We start from the raw sequence: 18,098 nt of genomic DNA, 5'->3' as shown, positions 1-18,098 counted from the left end.
CAATTAATCATCTGACTATTTTGTGCACTTCCTTTCCTTGGGGAAATGTTCTGAATCTGATCTGATTATTTTTTTAAAATCTATTCATTGTGTGCAAAATACTTTTGGTATTTGCAAATTTACAAAATGTTCTTAACCTCAAGGGAAAATAAGTTTGAGAAAATTAAAACAAGTCCAAATCATTAAGTACATTTTTTGAAATCCCTCAAGTGTAGGAAGAATGGAGGTAGAATTGAACAATAATCAGGCTTGGACCAGAACCTAGAGAAATCTCTGAAGATGTCAAAAATGATTTTATATGAATCATTGTGGTGTTTTGTTTTGTTTTGTTTCCTTCTTTGGGACTTCTTAAAAAGAAGGGGATAGATTGGAGAAAAGCATGAAAGAGGTAAGCTTATCAGAATTCAAATTTGGCTAGGATGTGTTGGTGTAGTTAGCCCTCCCCCGTCCATCAAGCTTACCATCCCAGTGAAAATTCAGTTCCTTTCAAATCAGTGGAAAGGTGCCATGCTAGTACTGAGGGTGAATAGAAATACAAACAAGACTGGATTCTCCCCCACATGAACTGTTTCACATGACAAAATGGGATAAAAGAAAAAAATAATATTATAATGTTGTATAAGTTTATAGTATAATCATATTATAAAGAGGATTTTCACGGTCATCTCCCAGAAGTCAAGGGAGATGAACTCTACTTCTCACCTTTTATTTATTTATTTTTTTTAAAAGATTTTATTTATTTATTTGAGACAGAGAGAATGAGAGAGAGAGAGCACATGAGAGGGGGGAGGGTCAGAGGCAGAAGCAGGCTCCCTGCCGAGCAGGGAGCCCAATGCGGGACTCGATCCAGGGTGCCCACTACTTCTCACCTTTTAAATCCTTTCTATCCCTCCCAGGCAGTTTTGGTTCCACATCTGTTTCATTCAGTCTCTACAAAACTTTCTAATATGCTTGTCGTTTATACCACAAGTGGGATTCCATTGTAAACATTCCTTGATTTTAGTTCTAAAACCATGTAAGGAGTGCCTTTTGCCCCAAGCAAGATGGCAGCATAACATACGGGGCAAGAGAGTGGCCAAGAGTGGGGACTTCAGAGCCAGATGACTTTGGTACAAAGCCCAGAGTCACCAATGGGAAAGTTACCCAATTCCCTAAGCCTTGGTTTCCCCATCTCCAGAATGGGCACATTAATACTTCCTACCTCAAGAGTTTTGAGGCTCAGCGAGGCAGCATTGAGAAAACTAGTGAACATAAATGTTAGCTATGATTAACGTCTCATTCAGGTATATCTATTCTTGCATTCCACAAGTATGTCCCGAGTGCCCATTCTGTGCCAGACACTGTTCTAGACTCTGAACCCTAACAGTGAAGAAGATCGACAAGATCCCAGACCTCAGGCACCTGGGTGACTCAGTTGGTTAAGCGACTGCCTTCGGCCCAGGTCATGATCCTGGAGTCCCTGGATCGAGTCCCGCATCGGGCTCCCTGCTCGGCAGGGAGTCTGCTTCTCCCTCTGACCCTCCCCCCTCTCATGTGCTTGTTCTCTCTCATTCTTTCTCTCTCAAATAAATAAATAAAATCTTTAAAAAAAAAAAAAAAAAAGATCCCAGACCTTAAGGAGCCTCCATTCTCATCTCAATAAGAAAATGGGTTCCATTAGGAAAGAGTACATCAGGTGCTATTTTGTATCTCCTGGGGTGCCTTGCACAAAACAGACAATAGGTGTTTATGAGGAAATCATAATGAGTGGAAGAAGGAAGACATGCTTCGAAAATCCTGCACTCCTGGGCAAAGAAAGTAATTATGTGGACAAACCAATTGTATTGTGCTAAGGAGATCTGGAATCTAGTGCTTTAACATTTCTTAAAAGTCAACTCCTTGGTATTTGAAAACATAATGGATTACACGAAGTTTCCACTGCATCATGCCATGTTTTGCTCACGAGGCAGAGGAATGTGTGATATGGAGCACACTTCTGGATTGTGGTGTTCAGCCAGGTGAGCCCAGATCACCTTGGGTTTCACGGCCATTCATTCTGCATCATCTGGCTGCCAATTGGAGGCTTGGCTTTGCTCTCGACCTTAGAGCCACAGGGAGCAAAAATGTGGCCAGAGTGACTGCGGGAGGCCCAGGGACACCTAGCTAAGGAATCTCTCCTTTAAGACTGGAGTTACTACTAAAACACATGTTTCTCAAGGACAGTTAGTAATTTAGACTTATTTATTTATTTGTTTGTTTGTTTATTTATTTATTTATTTGGGAGAGAGAGCGCGCAAGCAGGGGAAGAGCAGAGGGAGAGGGGCAAGCAAGCTACACTGAGCACAGAGCCCGATGCAGGGATCAGGGATCGATCCCACAACCCTGAGATCATGACCTGAGCTGAAAAAAAGAGTCAGATGCTTAACCAACTGAGTCACCCAGGCACCCCTAGACTATTTAATTTTTATTCACTCTTCATAGCAAATAAGAATCAGATACTTCCCTTTTTTTTTTTTTTAAAGAACATCAGGAATTCTTAGTCTAGTTATAAAAATATGTCTTGTTCATTGAAAGAAACTAGAAGCTGTAACTTTACACACATACACACATTCTTCTAAAGACAAGTTTTGAGAATTGTGTAGAAACCAGGAGGGAACTTGCAGAAGCATTGGTCTGGGAATTCAGGAGACTTGGGGCTCAGTGTTGACTACAATCAAGCAGTTGCTTGGATGTAAACAAGTGAAATCTCATGTCTGAACTCAGTTTACATATCTGGAAAATGGAACACTTAGGGGCCCTTCCACTAAAAAGTAAAAAATACTTTTTATAAGTATTTATTAAATAATGATCTGTCATATGCCCATCTCTTCCATACAGTATTTAAAACAACCTTGTATGATAGTTATATTTTATAAGGAGGAAACTAAAGCTCAGAGAAGCTCATTAATTTACCCAAGGCTACCAGATATGGGCAAACGTGTGATTTAAGGGTATCTCCTGACACTAAGCCACATCCTCTTCCCAGCAAACTATAGCTGCCTTTAATTTACTAGGATATAAAATGGCTACGGGTTTCAGAAGAAAGAATAACCCTGACAACAAAACCTCATCGCCTGCTTGACCCTTTGCCTACGATCGCCTCTGCTCTGTCACTTACCTGTAGGAAATCTATGGTCTACAACAGTAAGGTAGATAGGTTGATAAGTTGAGTCTTACCTAGAGAAGGTATCTCGAGCTTCATTGACATTCACAGACATTCAAAAGATGTGGTCTTAAATAAAGAGGGTCTTTGTCTTCTTTCCACCTGTGCCTCAGTGATTGTGGAGAAATGTAATCAGAAAGTAAGATGGCATGTAGATCAAACCCAACCATAACAAATTCCCAGGGACTAGCAGACTTATTGGCCTGGCCAATAAATGCTTACCAAAAGAGACCAGAATGCCTCTTCCAGGAATCTGAATAGTGGAAAACACAGAAAAAGCAGGCCATTTGGTAGCCATAGAGCAGACACTGGATGCATACTGTCTTCACCTTAAAGTTGGACACCTAGTGAAATTAATAGGCTCTTACTTTTGAGGATCTCACACTTGTCTTGGAATCCAAAGCATTTTTCAGATCCTGATCCGTTTTCCACAGGGATTATCACCCTGTTCTTGGGTTTCTGAGACACTATCTTCCCAAGCAATATATGTATACTGCTACATTAAACATTTTTTTTTTAATTTTTGGAATAGGTGACTCTAGTCTTTACAACACAAAGAGCTAAATAAAATTCTGCACAATCATTTTGTTATACTATACACTACTAAATTCTACTGTGTCAAATAAGACTGAAATTAATAGCAATTTTGCACCTGGGCGGAAAATTCCAAGGCCTGATTTATCATCGCTACATATACTTTCTGTTACTCTTTTGGCTACCCCAACTGGCTCAATTATAATTATTGAGAATCTTAAGAATTCAGTAGGACCTAACAAGAGGAGACATCTAGTACCATGACTTACCTATCAGCCCAAAGTTCACTTTCTTCTAAGACCAATTCCATATTCTCTGGGAGTGAATTTTAAGCATTTGATTTTAAGCCATCCATAACTTCTATACCATTAAGAAGCTAAATTCTAAAAAAAAAAAGTGATGAAACTATATATAGAAATATGTATGGTGATTATTTATGAAATAATTACAATAATATTTATGAAATATTATTTATTTATATGTAATTTATAATGAATGTTCTCACACTAGGGTAAGCAAGCTTCTCTTTAGAGAAACTCTTTGGCCAAGAAAGTTGAGCCAAAGGGTTTCCAACCCCTGACTTATTTGAGGCACTCAGCCCTGTGGATTTCATTTCCATCAACAATAATGAGTTCTGCATGCCTTAGAAAAGAACAAAGCACTTGGTATTTTCCCTGAATTCTGGTTTTCAATGCATCTACTGCATGTAGCTTATCTGATGCTCATAAGAATCCGCCTTCACATATTTTAATTTAATGTTAACATTTCCTTCATTGGCTTATTAACTACTCTCCAGTGCAGGTTAACCAGTAAACCCCAAAAGAGGTCTCCAGTTGCTCTGCAAGGGTGATGAGCAATTCTCACCCTGCACTTCAGCCAACAAAAATGTTGGGCCATTTTACAAGCAGCAGAAGTCCCAGAAGTCTACATGGTTCCATGGCATAATATATGCAGAAAAATAATAAAAAGTTTTATGGCTCTGAGAGAGCCAACCAGTCTTAGTAGTGCCTCAAGGCAGGTAAAGCTGGTATGTCCTTACTCAGCCTCATGCCTTGACAATTTTAACCGAAAGTACTTAGATTTGAAGTGCCTGCTTTGTAAACATAAAGACAGTTCTGGATTTGGCATAACAATTTGCAATAGGTCCTGCCTAAGGGCATTTGTATCTAGTTGGTATCTTATCTAAGCAATCAGAGAAATTATTTATTTGCAGTATGAAAGCTAAGTTATTTCAATGAATGGGCTGTTTTTATATCCTTGGCAAGCCAAGAAATTTACACTCCACTCCCCACTGGGAAAAAACGAGGACATTTGCCGATGGAAGTCCAGTTGGATATTAGCCTCTGATAGCTGACTTCCATCCAATGCAAGTACTCTTTGGAAAGTTTTTCCTACTCCCTAATAACTTCCCTATACATGTATTACAGTGACATATATATATATACAGGTACATTATCAGGAAGTAGAGAAACCTTTTGCAAGGCTCCCATTTCATTATAGACCACTTGAGATGGCTGATACACCAAGTGGGAGATCCTGGGTGTGGCTGCCCCTACAAAATAAAGAACTGGGGTTGAGGGAGAATGATCAAAAAAATTACAGAGAAATCGTCCCACAGAGAATGGTTTATAACATCTACTCACTTATTGAAATTTTAAAGTTTGAATGATTTTTTTTTTAAAGATTTTATTTATTATTTGACAGAGAGAGACATAGTGAGAGAGGGAACACAAGCAGGGGGAGTAGGAGAGGGAGAAGCAGGCTTCCCCGCGGTGCAGGGAGCCAGATGTGGGGCTCGATCCCAGGACCCTGGGATCACGACCTGAGCCGAAGGCAGACGCTTAACGACTGAGCCACCCAGGCGCCCCTGAATAATTTTCTTAATATATGGATTTACTCAGGCTGAAGGTCAAACCATGATCCTCATGTCCTATATGATATTTGGCATTCCTAAAATGTCATGGAGAACCCAGAAGGCAAAGTCTGTTTTTGTCTTTTACCAAATGTTCATCACTTTGCTTTGGCATTCGTATAACTACATGTGTGTTTATGTTAGGAATACATATATAATATATATGTATTATATATACACATACATATACATAAATACACATATATAATATATATGTTTTATTTATTATTTATTTATTTATTTTAGAGAGAGAGAGAGCGCGTGGGAAGGGGAGAAGGAGAGAGAGAACCCCAAGCAGATGCCCTGCTTAGTGTGGAGCCCGACGAGTGGCTAGATCTCACATCCCTGAGATCACAACCTGAGCTGAAATCAAGAGGTGGATGCTTAACTGACCAAGCCACTCAGGCACCCCATATGTACTAATATATGTATATTTAATCCTAAAACACACACATATTCTATATATACAATCATATATATTGCATATATACATATATGTGTTCCTAATACACTTATATAGTTGTTTCCTCACTGAACTCTAAGGTAATCATCACCCAAAATATAATTGCTTACAGATTCTGTTTACTTTCCTAAGATTTCTTGATCTTACAAACATTAATCTGATCCAGGAAATTACACTGGCTAGATGCCTTTATGAAACATTAACTGGATTTCAAAAGAAATTATATTTCTTCAGGAAGAGAAAGATATGATGTCCATGAAGTCTTTGAAAGAAGACAAAATACTCTCACTATCTGCAGGTAAAAGGGCATTTGTATCCCAAATGTTGAAGCTGTCATATGAGCTCTCTCCATATTCCTAAACCATATAGAAACTCACCAGTGGTCTAGGCATCTCTAACCTAATCATTCATTTGATAGCATGTTCTGTTTTCATCCAGACACATCTGTGTTTGTGAGCCCAGAAGTTTTTGATTTTTCCTAATGGCTTCAATTGGATGATTTCATCCAGGCAAGCTGCCTCTTTTTTCTATTTCTAAATGTTCACCGTGAGTATTCCTATACCAGAAGAAAAACATGTTTTTGATGTTGCAAAGAAACATTACCTAAAATTAAGTCTTTCCCTGTAACAGTATCTTCATGTCTACAGACAACATTTCCTTTCTTGGAACACAACAACAAAATGTGTGCAAAGATCACTTTCATCTACCACAGAAAACCCCACCTTTCCTCGTGCAAAAATGCTAGCTTTGAGCTGCTAATAGTATTTCCCACATCCCTTAGGCTTTCCCTCTAGGTTTTTTTAAAGTCTGACTGAGGGGCACCTGGGTGGCTCAGTGGGTTAAGCATCTGCCTTCAGATCAGCTTCAAGCCTCCAGTCTGGCTCCCTGCTCAGTGGGGAGTCTGCTTCTCTCTCTCCTCCCCAGCTCGTGGACTTTGTTGCTATCTCTGTCTCTCTCTAAAATAAATAATTAAAATCTTAAGAAATAAATTTAAAAAAATAATAAAATAAAATAAATAAAACCTGACTGAACTCACCACAATTTTACTGGAGATTGTGGAGCTCAGGAAGCTGTGACTATAAAAAATGGAGATATTAGTTTTAAAATGTGTAAAATGGATGAAAATAAACCCATCCACTCTCTCAGCTGCACTGGTATATTCATTACTCAACAATATATTAATTGACATGGTAAATAATCGATAGTATGTTAATGACATCATTACATAGAATTATCTGCTTAGAGCAGCACTGTCCAATAGAAACATAACATGATGCACAAATGTAATGTCAATTTTTTTCATTTCACATTAAAAAAGTAAAAAGAAATTGAAATTTAATAATGAATTTTATTTAACCCAATTTATCCAAAATAGTAACGTTTCAATGGCAATGTGATCAATATTAAAAAAATTATTAACAAGATATTTTACATTCTTTATAAAATTCATGGTATATTTTACACGTGCAGCACACCTCTCACTGGCCCCATTTCCAGTGCTCAGTAGCCCCAAGGGGGTGAACCGTGCAAATCTACAGCATGCTGAGTAGTAATGGACAGACACTGGATGCTCACTACCAGCTCTCCCAGCTTTTGATGTTTCAGTATATGTCAGAAGTGTAAATTAGCCAGTCTAACACCCACCATGCCTATTTCTTTAGAGATTTGAAAACTAGTGTCTAAAGTTTAAATTGCTTTTAACTGATGTTAGTTGTACCATATTAAGAAAATCTTCTAGAGGCCACTTGCATTCCTTGACTTGTCCTCTTTTTCCCCTTCAAAACCAGCAGCAGAGCATCGTCAAATCTCAATACCTTTGTCTCTGTTTCTCTCCCCACCCCCTTTCTCTCTCTCTCTCCCTCTCAATCTGACTTCTGTTTTCATCACATCTTCTACCCTTACTCTGCTTCCTCTCTTTTAGAAGGAGCCTTATGGAGGATCCAGGATAATCTTCCTCTATCAAAATCATTACTTTAATCACATATGCAAAATCTCTTCTGCCAGATAAGGTAACATAGTCACAGATTCTGGGGATTGGGATGTGGACATCTTTGAGGACCATTATTCTGTCTATCACAATGGAATATGTCCTACTCAGATCTGCAGGTAGAATTCTGTCATATTTAGTAACATTTAGTTATGACATAGATCTACATGTGACAAAAAACTAGCTATGTCCTAGATGAATCCCTGCTTATTTCAAGCAATATTTCATAAGAAATATTGGGGATGGAAGCAATTTAAATATATGCTCTTATGACTTAGGGAAAGATAAGATAATAGGTGCCTGAGTTGAGGCTGATGAGAAAAGCTCTCCAGGTATGTATTAACTACTTTTAAGCTGCTTTTCCAAATTTGCTGGGGCAAGTCTTCACCCTCATTCCCAAGTAATCAGCATCACATCTAGCATGAGTGAGCATAAAGGTATACTTTCCCACAAAAAATATAATATTTTGATAGGAATCCTATTCTTTGCTAAATTTGTGCTATAAAGTAGATCAACAAATATTTAAGTCAAATCAACAAATATTTAATGAGAATATTATGGTGGAATATTCCATCACTTAAACTATAAATTCAACTTTCTTAAAAATAACCTCTACTTTTTAAATTTCCTTTCATTAGAAAATCAGTACAGGCAAAATGGTAATTGACTTACAAACTTTTAATTGAACCCACCAGAATGCTGTCCTTTTTATGCCATCTCTTCAACTTAATCTTCTTCTGCGGTCCTATTTATACACTAAAAGAGAGTATTGAGCCAATCAATGAAATTTTATAACACTGTGTTCCTGAACTGCCTCAACCACCATCTGAATTCCCTACTGCACCTTTCACATGTGCTCAGGCTCCAAATGTCTTGGAGGATGTATTAGTCAGCTGCTTCCATAACAAAACACCAGAGACTGAGTGGTTTAAGCAACAGACATTTATTTCTCACAGTTCTGGAGGCTGGAAGTCCAAGATCAGGGTACCAGCATAGTTAGTTCTGTGGAGAGCTTTCTTCCTGGCTTGCAGATGACTGACTTCTCACTATGTGCTCACATGGCAGAAAGAGAGAGAGACAACAGGCTCTCTGATGTCTCTTCTTACCAGACACTAAGCCCATCATGAAGGCCTTCCCTCTCATGATATAATATATATCTACTTATCTCCCAAAGGCCACACCTCCAAAAGAAGGGGGAGAGGGTGAGGAGGTTGCACAGTTCAGTCCATAGGAGGGGAGATACAAGATCCAGGCAAAGAACAGCCTCCGAGGGATGGTACATGCTCTGGGAGACCTGATTAAAGTCAGCCCTTTGGTTATCCTCCAGCTCTCCTGGCTGGGAACAAAGAGTAAATATGATAACTGCTGAAAAGCTCATTTCTCAGGATCACTAAATGAGCCTCAATGTGAACCCCAAAGGATGTTTTCTACCCCAAAGTGTAACTTTACACTTAAACAATTACATCCTTGAAATGATGCCTATGGAGAGTGAGTTTTCTTGAAATGACATCTCTAGGGAGAAACCAAATGCTTAGGTAGGACTATGACTTTCTTATCTAATCTTGCTTTTTAAAACATTTTTACTTTTCTTGACTTAGAAATGGATAGGGTAAAGTGTCACAAACGAGGAGAACGATTCCATTTATGATTCCTAAACTAAAACGCCACTGTGCTAAAAAGAGAAGTGAATGATGAGTGTCCATGCAAATCATTTCCGTGAAAACTCAGTTTCAAAAAGACACTGAATTTCATTCATGATTTATCTTTAAAAGAAAGGAAAATATAATCATTAACCATAGAGATTAACTGGAAAGGTTGTCTATTCTATGCTTTATTCTGTATAAAATGCAATGTAATTATGACTTCAGTTGTAAATTTCAGTAAAGCATGATTTAATACTACAGCAAGGGTGCCATTAAAAATGTGAATATTAACTTTCCAATAATTTCTAGAAATTGAAATGGAATCTGTTTGGCAATAACATGACATTTTGACACCAATGAAAATATTTTATGTAGTTATGTAAGCAATAAAAATAAATGTTTTATAAAAATTCATCCAGAAGGACTTGTAACTAGGAAAAACAATCATAATTAACAAGATTTCATAAAGTACTCAGCAGCCAAAGATAACTTTTAGACCAGCTGAAGGTGATGAGGTCATTGCTAGTCCTAAGTTCATAAGATCTGACCACCTGTAGAGATTTTTTAAAAGCACTTGAAAGAATTAATTTTCCAACTATGGACAGGCTGAGAGAGTCTCCCTCTTTTATGTGACCTTCTATTGTGCCAAAGTAATGGAATTGAACGCACCCTCGGCTTTTCAAGCAGCTGTTCCTATGGTGCAGGAGTAAATGTGTAAGCCCTACCAGCACCAGCTGGAAAAAAGACAGGAATCTACTATTTCTGAATGTATTATGGAGCCTAGATTTTGTTTCCAGGATAAAATGTGTCCAAAGAAACCAAATTTAAGAAGAGGGTTGTGAAATCATCCAGCAGATGAGTAACCATCTTGACAATTCAGCTGACTGATGCAAGCAAAGCTGTCCTGTTGGGAAGCATCCAGCTTACTGTTCTGGCCATGCTGTATTAGAGGGATTCTTTCCTCTACTTTTAACTGAGATCATTATAGCAACATCCAAAGCACAAAAGCAATATTGTCAAGTGTAGATATATTTTTTCTCAATATGAACATCACTGATCACTAAATATCTTTTTTTAATTTTATTTACTTATTTGGGGCACCTGAGTGGCTCAGTCGTTAAGCGACTGCCTTCGGCTCAGGTCATGATCCCAGGGTCCTGGGATCGAGCCTCACATCGGGCTCCCTGCTCGGCGGGAAGCCTGCTTCTCCCTCTGCCATTCCCCCTGCTTGTGTTCCTGCTCGCTCGCTCTCTCTCTCTCTCTGTCAAATAAATAAATTTATTTGACAGAGAGAGAGAGAGAGAGAGCACAAGCAGGGGGAGCTTCAGGCAGAGGGAGAGGGAGAAACAGGCTTCCCGCTGAGCAGGGAGCCAGATGCAATGCAGGGCTTGATCCCAGGACCCTTGGGATCATGAACTGAGCCAAAGACAGACACGTAACCGACTGAACCACCCAGGCACCCCAAAATTTCTAAAACCTATGGAGGATTTTTTAAGTCAAATAATAATTATTATTATGATAATAATAATAATAGGAGGCATTTTATTAACTAAAACATGCTTCTCTTTTAACTCTACTTTTAAGTATAATTTTAGTAAAAATACTTAAAATTACCTTCTAAATCTAACCAAATAACAAAAATATAAAATTTTTAAAGATTTTATTTTTAGGTAATCTCTCCACCCAATGTGGGCCTTGAACTCACAACCAAGATCAATAGTTGCACGCTCTACTAAATGAGTCAGCCAGTTGTCCCTAAAAATATATTTTTTTAATGTGTCATAATGTTTCTTTTAAATAGACTTTATTTTTTGGAACAGTTTTATTTATTTTTTTAATTTATTTATTTGACAGGGGACACAGCGAGAGAGGGAACACAAGCAGGGGGAGTGAGAGAGGGAGAAGCAGGCTTCCTGCTGAGCAGGGAGCTCGATGTGGGGCTCCATCCCAGGACCCTGGGATCATGACCTGAGCCGAAGGCAGACGCGTAACGACTGAGCCACCCAGGCGCCCTGGGACAGTTTTAGATTCACAGCAAAACTGAGTGCAAAGTAGAGTTCTCATATACTTGCTACACACACACACACACACACACATACACATACACACACACACACACCAAGCTTCCCCCACTATCAACATCACACACACACCAAAGGGATACATTTGTTACTATTGGTGAAGCTACATTGACACATTATCACCCAAAGTCCATCCCTTACATTAAGGTTCACACTTGGTGGTGTACATTCTAAAGGTTTTGTCAAATGTATGTATGTGTCCACCGTAATAATATCATATTAGATAATTTCACTGCCCTAAAAATCTTCTGTGCTTCACCTATTCATCCCTTCCTTCTCACCAACCCCTGGCAACTACTGATCTTTTTACTGTCTCTATAGTTTTGCCTTTTCAAGAATGTCATATAGTTAGAATCATAACATATGTAGCCTTTTCAGATTGGCTTCTTTCACTTAGTAATATAGATGTAAGTTTCCTCCATATCTTTTCATGGCTTGATAGTTCATATCTTTTTAGGGCTCAAAAATATTCTATTTTCCAGGGCACCTGCGTGGCTCAGTCAGTTAAAGCATCTGCCTTGGGCTCAGGTCATGATCCCAGGGTCCTGGGATCAAACCCTGCATTAGGCTCCCTGCTCAGCAGGGAGTCTGCTTCTCCCTCTTCCCCTTTCCCTGATCGTTCTCTCTCTCTCTCCAATAAATAAATGAAATCTTTAAAAATATATATATTTGTATTGTCTGGATGTATCACTGTTTTATTTATCCATTCACCTACCAAAGGACGAAATAACTTGGTTGCTTCCAAGTTTGGGCAATTATGAATAAAACTGCTACAAACATCTTTGTGCAGGGTTTTGTGTGGACATAAGTTTTCAACTCATTTAGGTAAATACCAAGGAGCATAATTACTTGGTTGTATGGTAAGAGTATGTTTAATTTTCTAAGAAACCACCAAACTGTCTTCCAAAATGGCTATCCCATTTCGCATTTCCAAAGCAGTCTGTGAGAGTTCCGATTGCTCCACATCCTCACCAACATTTGGTGTTGTCAGTGTTTTGGATTTTGGCCATTCTAATAGGTATACAGTTGTATCATATTGTTTTAATTTGAGATTTCCTAATGACATATATTTTCATATGCGTATCTGCAATCTGTATCATTTCTTTGGTGAGGTGTCTGTTCGGATCTTTTGTCAAATTTTTTAATCTGTTCTTTTTTCTTCTTCTTGAGTTTTGAGAGTTCTTTGTAAATGTTGGATAACAGTCCTTTATCAGATGTGTCTTTTGCAAATACTTTTTCCCAGCTTATGTCCTAGTGTTTTAAGTGTAATGATCAACCTTGAAGGACAGATGCCTTATGGAAACAAAAAATATTTAGAAATAGTTCTTTGGTTGTAAAAATTTAGACTCATTTTTAAAGATGCACTGAAAATGAACTATGTTAGGTTCATAAATTATTTCATTAACTACTAAACTATGGTGTAATTAACTGAAATCTCCTAGAGAGTCCCCTTATATCAAGAAGAGACTTGGAATCTAGTCAAGATTGGTGCCAGTCTTGGATTCATGGAGAGCACCAGCTGCAACTTGTGGTTTCTGTTAAAATGCACCAGGCTTAGGTGGGACAAGAACCTGCTAAATAACTTGCCAAAAAAATAAAAGAAGGATATTATCTCTTATACTTCAAGAGACTTGGACTTGGCCTTTTTAAGAGTAAACATATCTCTTGTTACAGTATGCTATTAAATTCTGTTGTCCCTGAGAAAAATGAATTCTCACTAGGAAGATGAAATCAAAATGCCTAAGCATTTGATCCCCCTGCCATACCACCAAAACCACTAGCAACACCCCTAAAATAACAAATCTGAAACACCTCTGAAATAAGAAAGCAGTACTGTAATGTACCAGAAAATGCCAGGAATCCCCGTGTATCAGTGAGGGTTTTACTGCATACAAAATCCACTCTAGTTTGGGTAAGTGAAAAGGAATTTATTACAGGATATCTACTGGGTACCATAGTGGTTGGGAGGTCTGAAGAAGATCAGCTCTGGGCTGAACTTCCGGGAATGCATCTTAAAGCCACATTATAGAACCGAGCTTCAGGCCCTGCCAGAAGGAATTAGCTGCAGCTGCTGGCTCCAGACCCAGGCTACCTACGCCACCATCCACAGCAGCAAAATAAAGATGTGCCCTGCCTCTCAATGCCGATGAAGCTAGAGCCCTAATGCTGAGACCCCTGCCACCACTGTAGCAGAAAAATCAAGCTCCCTACAACTCGGCTTGCCAGCCGAAATAACAGAGACCACTGAAGTCAGCCTCTGCTTCACTGCTCCACTTGTGCCTTCTAAAACTCACTTGTTGTAAATGATCGGTGGAACCTAAATCACATCCAAAATGAGAGCTTCAAGGGAATGTTAAGAAAAAAAAAATGTAGTTTTGAGGGTTCCAGGCTCAGTATTTCAGAAAGGCATTCTAGAAGAAAGATGGAAAGGACAGTGAGGTGCTACACTGTCCCACCCATCCTGAAAAAAGAGTAGAAAGCATATAATTTTCAAAGGAAAGCCAGGAGCAATTCTAGAAGAACTCCAAATATCGAGGCTGTGGACACAAGTTATTGGAAGGAATCCTGGAGCAACCACCAAGGTGGCTGATTTCATCACCTCCCACCTGGAGTAGAGAACAGAGATAGGCTGGAACATTGGGTGTAAATGCTGGGCCAGAGGTCAATCTCAGGAGGAGGAGGGAGCTCTACTTCCCTAAGAGAAGCTTACTGGGATGCCCTGTCTGGCAGCTAAACAACCCCTCTTCTACAATCCCTATGGCTGACTGTGGTGTACATACTACCTTCATATGCAGGCTGACCCAACCTCAACTACAAAGATAGCCATGCAAGCAGAAAGTAAACATCTAAAGGAAGCAAACACCATGAAAGAGTAACATACAAGCTAATGAACAAAGGAAACATCACCAAATGAGAATGTATACAGCAAACAAATGGAAACTTTGAAAATAATATAATTGAAAACCTCAGAGGGATGAGAATGGATATTGCATCCATGAAACAAAAGATTATTTTTAAGAACCCTGGATTAGAAAAAAGAAAATGTGGGACACCTGGGTGGTATAGTCAGTTAAGTATCTGCCTTCAGCTCAGGTCATGATCCTGGGGTCCTGGGATTGAGTCCCACGTCGGGCTCCCTGCTCAGCGGGGAGCCTGCTTCTCCCTTTGCCTGCCGCTCCCCCTGCTTGTGCTCTCTCTGACAAAAATAAAATAAAATATTTAAAAAAATATTTTAAAAAGAAAGTGATTACCAAATAAAAATCTCAATAGATAAGCCAAAAAGCAGAATATATTCAACTGAAAAGCAGATATGCTAGCTGGAAACCTAAATTTCACTCAGAATGACAGAGATGGTATAATGGGGGCTGTGGTCCAGATCCCTGCCAGGAACCCACTCATTCTGCCACCTGTTGGCTGCTGGTAGCTCACAACCAAGTCTCTCTCCAGGAATTAACCTTGGGAAAGAGAATTGCTTTGCCCAAATTGATGTCCTTTCCCCAAAGGCACACAGGTCCCCTTGCTTGGATTCAGGACAATCTGAAGGGTCATCCCAGCCCCAAAACTCCCTGAACAGTCAGCTGAGGCCTTTGTTACAACTGCAACACACCTCAACTTCTCCCTCTACCCTACCCTCCTTATCTTTCCCTCCCAGATATTGTCTCCTAGAGAATTTTAGCAGTAAGCCTTCTGTCTGCAGATCTCCATCTCAGCATCCGTTTCCAGGTAGCCCAATCTAAGGCAGATAGAAAGAATAAAAACAAAAAGACCCAGGGGCGCCTGGGTGGCTCAGTCGTTAAGCGTCTGCCTTCGGCTCAGGTCATGATCCCAGGATCCTGGGATCGAGCCCCGCATCGGGCTCCGTGCTCCGCGGGAAGCCTGCTTCTCCCTCTCCCACTCCCCCTGCTTGTGTTCCCTCTCTCGCTGTGTCTCTCTCTGTCAAATAAATAAATAAAATCTTAAAAAAAAAAAAAAAGACCTGAAGACATCTAGTGTGTCTCCATCTATATGATTGGAATTTCAGCAGACAAGAACAGAGAATGGTGACTAACATGACATAATAAAATAAAAAAAATAAAATAAAATAAATTTTTAAAAAAGAAGAGAATGGAAGGGAAGGAAAAAATCAAAGAACATATAGATTTCCCAGAATTGATGAAAGGAAGATACTGATCATATTGAAAAAGTCCACCAAGTATTCAACAAGATGAAAAGTAAAAAATATATAAGATATATATGTAAATATATATATTATATAAATATATAATATATTTTATATAAATATATATTAAAAATATATAATATATATATTAAGAAATTGACTTGCATGGGGAAGTCTGGGTGGCTCAGTCAGTTAAGCGTCTGCCTTTGGCTCAGGTCATGATCCAAGGGTCCTGGGATCGAGTCCTGCATCAGACTCCTTGCTTAGTGGGGGCCTGCTTCTCCCTCTGCCTGAAGCTCCTCCTGTTTGTGTCTCTGACAAATGAATAAAGTCTTAAAAAAAAAAAAGATCTAACGACCTAGTTAATGAGGTCGATCCAATTAATATAATGAAGTCTATACTTTGAAACGAGAAAATAAACTTTTTTGAGAGCATTTTCTAAGCACAGCACAAAAATCAGAAACCCCCCAAAATAGATTTAATTGTTTTTAAATATCTGCATAGTAAAAAATATTGTAAACAAAACAAAAAGGCAATAGCAAGCCAGAGGGAAGTAATCACCAACCATCTTTGAGACGCTTCCATGTAGTATGCACTTTGTGTTTTTGCCCAGCACCCATATCAGTGCCATGATTTTGTTCTTGGAGTACCATTCTGGCTATCTGGTGGTGATGAGGTCTCCCTCCAGGCCCCAAGACAGGTGTGAGGAAATCACTTCATCATCTACCTGGCCACAGGATCAATTCAAGCATTAGCACAGGACCCATTTGGGGCCAATAAGAAGGAGTAAATGACAGGACTTTAGCGCAACCAACTAAAAAAGACCTCTGCCACTGAATTTATGGTATGAAGCTGTAAGATGCAGCCATCCTGGTACCAGAGTGAGGGCTAGCCTGAGGATAGAGCTGAAGAAACAGAACCCAGGGATGAATCCTAGAGACATATACTGGTGCCTAAATAGATTAGACAGAAATAACCAGAATGCTCAATGTCTTTAAATGTATTGGGATGGGGTAGAGGGCAGGCAGGGGGTAAACAACTAGAAAAGACTTTGAGGCTGAACTGTGTTATATGGAAAACTATGCAAATGAAAGAGCAGTTAGTACTAGGTGTTGTGGGTTCAATCACATTCCCCCAAAAAGATATGCTGAAATCCTAAACTCTCCCCACCCAACCCCATGCGTGTGTGTGTGTGTGTGTGTGTGTGTGTGTGTGTGAGATTGTCTTTGCAAATAAGGTTAGGGATGCTTGGGGGGCTCAGTCATTAAGCATCTGCCTTCAGCTCAGGTCATGATCCCGGAGTCCTGGGTATCGAGCCCGCCTCAGACTCCCTGCTTGGTGGGGAGCCTGCTTCTCCCTCTCCCACTCCCCCTGCTTGTGTTCCCTCTCTCACTGTCTCTCTCTGTCAAATAAATAAAGTCTTTAAAAAAAAATGAGGTTATACTGGATTAGGGTGGGCCCCAAACCCCATGACTGGTGTCCTTATAAGGAAAGAGGTTTGGAGAAAGAAAAGACACTTGGGAAAGAAGACCACATGAAGACCAGGGCAGAAATGGGAGTTAGGAAGGCCAGAGATTGCTGCCAACCACCAGAGGCTAGAAGAGGCAAGGAAGGATTCTTCCCTAGAGCCTTCATAAGGGAGCATGGCCCTGCCACCACCTTGATTTCAGACTTCTGTCCTCCAGAACTGAGAGGATAAATTTCTATTGTTTTAAGCCATCCAGTTTGTGGTAATTTGTTATGGCAACCCTAGGAAAGTAATACACCAGATGATGATTAACTTCAAGGAAAAGCAAAAAGTTGTGCAAGGAAGAAAAGTAACGGGTGTAATAGAGAAATGAGTTCCAGGTAGCATTTCTATAGACAGAATAATGTAAAAATCAATCTATCAATCACAGTATAACCATATTGGGAAGATAGGGAGAGGGGGCCTGGCAATTACACTTGTTTACTGGCAGCAGGAGAATCAACTTCTTGCCTTCTATCACGTGAACTTTACCTTCTATCATGGGAACTCAATAGATAATGCAAAAATTGAGAAATGAAGTAATATCATTATAAGCTTGGTACATAGAGATATGGACAAATGGCCAAAGAAACAGCTAAAAGTTGAAAATGGTCATCTCTGGAGAATGAGA

The 18,098-nt window shown here is 39.4% G+C and overlaps 1 long non-coding RNA gene across 2 annotated transcripts in view; it reads right to left on the bottom strand.

The window, feature by feature from the left end:
- LOC135362736 (uncharacterized) overlaps positions 1–18,098 on the bottom strand; it is a 39,843-nt gene that overhangs the window by 19,418 nt on the left and 2,327 nt on the right. For both annotated transcript variants that reach the window (XR_010407819.1, XR_010407821.1), the window contains exons 2-5: positions 8,770–8,833; positions 7,127–7,166; positions 3,404–4,098; positions 3,196–3,283 (exon numbers count right to left, since the gene is read on the bottom strand). This is a non-coding gene — a long non-coding RNA (uncharacterized LOC135362736). The remainder of the gene's footprint in view (positions 1–3,195; positions 3,284–3,403; positions 4,099–7,126; positions 7,167–8,769; positions 8,834–18,098) is intronic.

Source organism: Mirounga angustirostris, unplaced genomic scaffold, assembly GCF_029215605.1.
Source record: "Mirounga angustirostris isolate CCGP_5_RB_7025 unplaced genomic scaffold, mMirAng1.0.hap1 SCAF_1, whole genome shotgun sequence".
In the NCBI taxonomy this organism is placed as follows: domain Eukaryota; kingdom Metazoa; phylum Chordata; class Mammalia; order Carnivora; family Phocidae; genus Mirounga; species Mirounga angustirostris.
This window is presented reverse-complemented; position numbering and strand designations above follow the sequence as displayed.